The 4,905-nt window shown below is 34.7% G+C and overlaps 1 pseudogene; it reads right to left on the bottom strand.

Annotated features, from left to right (window-relative positions):
- Nucleotides 1-4,905, bottom strand: part of LOC107688932 (centrosomal protein of 152 kDa-like) — a 29,071-nt pseudogene that overhangs the window by 7,512 nt on the left and 16,654 nt on the right.

Genomic DNA, 4,905 nt, shown 5'->3' with positions numbered 1-4,905 from the left:
ATTTTTTCACGATTTTTTAAAAATAAATGTATACATTTTTATATATATATATATATATATATATACATACACACACACACACACACACACACACATATATATATATATATATATATATGATTAATAACTTAAAATAATACATTTAATTAAAAATATAAATCTGTCAATCAATCAATAAATTAATGTATTCACTATCTAGTGCTTACCTCATTTTCTTTCAATCTCCTCTGTTCTTCAAGCTTGTTTTGGAGATTTTCCTCCAGCTTGTCTTTCTCTTTGCAAACAGAAATGTAGCATTCCTGCACAGCTAACACCTCGTGACTGAGATCAGCCAGCTTTGACCTGTGGATGGACCCAGTGTTAATACAAGTCAGCTTCTGCATACTTTATGAAGGTTATTATGAAGTTTGTTTAAAGGTGGAGGTGTAGTGCAGTACTGGAGCTGTTGGAGGTGCTGCTGATGCTGGCTGGAGAGTTGCTCTATGTGAGCCGTGTGCTCCTGTGTGAGCTGCTCCCGGACACGATTCACCACGTCATCTCTGAACTGCTGCCGAGTCCTCTCATCCCTGCACACACAGAGCATTTCACCGATCAAACACCACAGAAAATGCACCAGAGTGGAATTAACTCTCACTTTAGCAAAACGAATGGATGAGTGACCTCTCTGCTGCTTCCTGTTTCTCCTGGTCCAGCTCCTGGATCATCTCCCTCATCTTGGTGCAGAGCTCAGAGTTGGCTGCCTTCACCTTCTCCTCACTCTGCTTCAGCTCCTGATTGCTCTTCTCCAGAGCCTGCCGTTCACAACTGGGGTTGACTAGTGTAACAACTAGCTAACGGAATCATGACTTTTTAAAACATGGATCCAGATCAATGTTATTTTAATATTAATTTACAAATTATTATAGTCTTTATTAATATTCAGAATTAGTTTTGTTTTATTTTCAGTGTCCTTTTGTCATTTTTTAAAATGTATTTATATATCATTTATTTCTATATAATATACATATTCAGTGCTATATTTCTATAATTATTTCTATATATTTAAAATTTTAGTTTTACTTTTTACTGCAGTACTTAAAAATTTGAAACTTTGGCAACTAACTGAAACATATATATATATATATATATATATATATATATATATGAAGAGTTTGGTTCCACTCACTGACCTCCACTCTCTCCTGCAGGACCTGCCGTTCCTCCTGCAGTGTGATGAGGTCTTTGTGAGGAGCGGCAGTCATTTGAGATGTTTCCAGGTGTTTCTCCAAGCTGCTCTCCCTCACCTGCAGTAAACGCACAAGGTGTAAGTCTAGCATCTACTACAGCACACAGGTTGATCCATCAAGCACTGATTTGCTGTAGGTCAGACCTTAGAGTCCCATTTGGTCCTCTCAGCCTGCTCTAGCTGCGTCTGCAGCTGTTCTGCTCCGGTCTGGTTACAAATTATTATAGTCTTTATTAATATTCAGAATTAGTTTTGTTTTATTTTCAGTGTCCTTTTGTCATTTTTTAAAATGTATTTATATATCATTTATTTCTATATAATATACATATATTCAGTGCTATATTTCTATAATTATTTCTATATATTTAAAATTTTAGTTTTACTTTTTACTGCAGTACTTAAAAATTTGAAATGTTGCTTTGGCAACTAACTGAAATCCAATAAGTTGTCATTTTTTTTTTATTATTATTATTTCAGCTTGATTTCAATTAACCAAAAATTATTTTGATACTGTCTCTATCAATAAATGGAAAAAGGCCAAAAACATATTCAGTTAGTTGCCAAGGCAACATTTCTAATTTTAAAGTTTTTTTAAATTGTTATTTCTATTATTTATTTAGATTATTTCAGCTTTATTCCAATTAATGAAAATTATTTTTAATAGTTTTATTTTTAGTTAAAAAAACAACACTGATCAAGACACAACAGTCCTCTAAGTTTGTGACTGTGAAGTTGCACTGACCTCCACTCTCTCCTGCAGCACCTGCCGCTCCTCCTGCAGTCTGATGAGGTCTTTGTGAGGGGCGGCAGTCATGTGGGATGTTTCCAGGTGTTTCTCCAAGCTGCTCTCCCTCACCTGTAGTAAACGCACATGGTGTAAGTCTAACATCTACTACAGCACACAGGTTGATCCATCAAGCACTGATTTGCTGTAGGTCAGACCTTAGAGTCCCGTTTGGTCCTCTCAGCCTGCTCTAGCTGCGTCTGCAGCTGTTCTGCTCCGGTCTGGGAGCGTCGCAGCTCCTCCTGCAGCTCAGAGATCTTCAGACGCTTGGTCTTCAGGTGACTCAGGCAGCGCTGCAACTCGCTCTTCAGCTCTCGCACCACGTCCTCCTTCAGCAGGTTGGAGTCTCCTGCTTCAGCAATATGAGGTTTGCTGGAAAACAAAGTAATTGTGAGATTATAAGAAGCCTGAAATATGAACACTATAGCAATACAGTTTGGATTGTTATTGTTCATTGTAACGTTACCTGTGGATTCGTCCATTTCTCCACTTGGACTTCTTGATGCCCAGGTCCATGTAGGACTCAGACGGCTGGTTCTCCCAGTCTCCATTAGACTCCAGGGCTCCATGGTTAATGGCAGACTCATACAGATTTATCTGCTCCTTCAGATCAGTCAACTCTTCCTGTTGAGAGAAGAAACACATGGGCTCTGTTTTATGGACAGCTTTAATGTTTCCCATTATTGGCAATGCTGTCAAACATTAGTGGACTGACTGACCTGCAGGGCTTTGCTGATGTCTTCGCTGATAGCGCGGGCAGACTGGGCCTGCTGGAGCTTCAGCTGTAACTGACTCATCTCTTGAACAGAGCCTGCAGAGAATAAAAGAAGGTTTGACAAAGATGTTATAGACACAAGGGAGACAAAACTTCAATGAATTCATTAAGGGAGAGACTGAAAACATGATTTTTCTTCTTCTTTTAAAACAAAAGAGTTACGAAACTAAGTTAAGACTGCTGCAAGACCTGCAACCTCATATATTGACTTAAAATGGTACAAAAGTACAGAATATGGACCGTGGAATATGGAATATAAGTAACATGAGTAAATATAAATAAAGAAATAAAAAAAATAGAAAAATGTGCATTTATGCTTATTTTTTATTATTATTTATTTAAACAAAATTGTAATAAAATATACTTTACATTTGAATTAAAATAATAATACAAATATAATAAAATGTTTCAAATATATAGTATTTTAAAAGAACACAAAGTAAAAAATAAATAAAAATCTAAATAATTTAAAAAAAATTAGATGACATTTCTAGTTTTTTTTTCCTTCATATTTCATAATAATATTATTCTCATTTAAAAACTATAAAACATTATCCTTGATTTTTATCAAACAACAAAATATTTGTAACATTTTTAAGTGGAACATAAGAGGTAAAAATAGTACAATTTAATAAAAAGAAAAAAATCAGACAACATTCTTATTTCCATATTATGATATAAAAATTAGGGATGGGCATTTTTCAAAAATATTGCATTAGAATATTTGAGCTCATAAAAACGAATATTCGTTTATTTAAATGACGTTCAATTAGAAAGACGTTATTTTCTAATCAAACATTATTTTTGTCACCATTTCTGAACAGTCTTATCAGGCTATATTCATGACAAATTTATAAATTGTATATCCTTTGTTTTTTTTTTTCCATTTGAAAATTCAACTAAAATTAAATTAAACAATGTGTAAACAAAAAAAAATTATTCAATGCAGAGGGAATGGAATAAAACAAACAGCTATAAAACACGAGTCTGCATATGGTTATTGTGTTTGCATTGTTTCACATGTTCTTGCTGGAAAGAAAAACGCACACATGTGCATTATCATGATCAGGTGAAAGTCGGCTTGCCGTGTGTCCACCAAAACTTTTCAATGCCAGGCGCTCTTCTGAAAATGCCCAGCTGTGAACGCTTGCGAGCGCTATGGAGGCGCTGTGGTTGCTGTGATACAGAATAGCCGCTGAAGTAATGGGGCAGACGCATCATAAATGGCGTTTTAAAAAAACACAGCGCTCCCATTGGAAACTACTGAAAAAATATGCTAGCTAAGCCTGAGGAAAAAAACGCTTTGGTGGATACTGTTAACAATAAAGTTGGCTGCAGAGAAATGAGTGGTCTTCTCGGCTCGCTCGGGGTACATCTGCGCCTAGCTGCAGTAGTGAATGCAGTGATGTGCCGCTGTTTTCTTCATTCGACTGGCCATGACGGCCCGGTGTTTGCATTTCATACGATTCCCCATTTTAGTGATAACTCCGTTTCACTTGACAAAGATTGTGTGCTCAGGATTTATAAGGGATTTACTGCATTTACAGCCAGCAAAGCAACATTTTAGCGAAATCTGAAGTGTTTTTATTTATATTATATTATAATGGAATAGTATAATATTATGCTTGTTATAATAATAATAAGAATACTATACTTGTTATTATATTATATAATAATAATTATTATTATTATACAAAGATAATCAAATGTTTTCAAATATTTAATATTTTAAGGGGAACATAAGTAAAAAAATAAAATGAAACCAATAAAAAAAAAAGACTATATAAATTTGTTTATTTTTATATTTTAATACAATACAACATTATACTTCATTTTTAATAGTAGTAGTAATACTACTACTAATAATAGCTATTATTATTATTATCATTATATCCTTTATGGAAAGCCCATTTAAATAAACACCTTTTACAAATATACACACCATGTGCCCTGGATTTTATGTCGTTTATAAGACGATTTGAAAAAGTGAAGGCCCCTGATTCTGTGTACCCGAGTCATTGTAGTTTATCTGAAATGTTTAAAGAGGTGGTTGACTGGTTTTGTTCTAGGCTTGATTGTGTTTATGGGGTGCAGTCTAACGTGTTAATTAGGGCTGTCAGT

Source organism: Sinocyclocheilus anshuiensis, unplaced genomic scaffold, assembly GCF_001515605.1.
Source record: "Sinocyclocheilus anshuiensis isolate Anshui unplaced genomic scaffold, SAMN03320099.WGS_v1.1 scaffold1062, whole genome shotgun sequence".
Taxonomy (NCBI): Eukaryota; Metazoa; Chordata; class Actinopteri; order Cypriniformes; family Cyprinidae; genus Sinocyclocheilus; species Sinocyclocheilus anshuiensis.
This window is presented reverse-complemented; position numbering and strand designations above follow the sequence as displayed.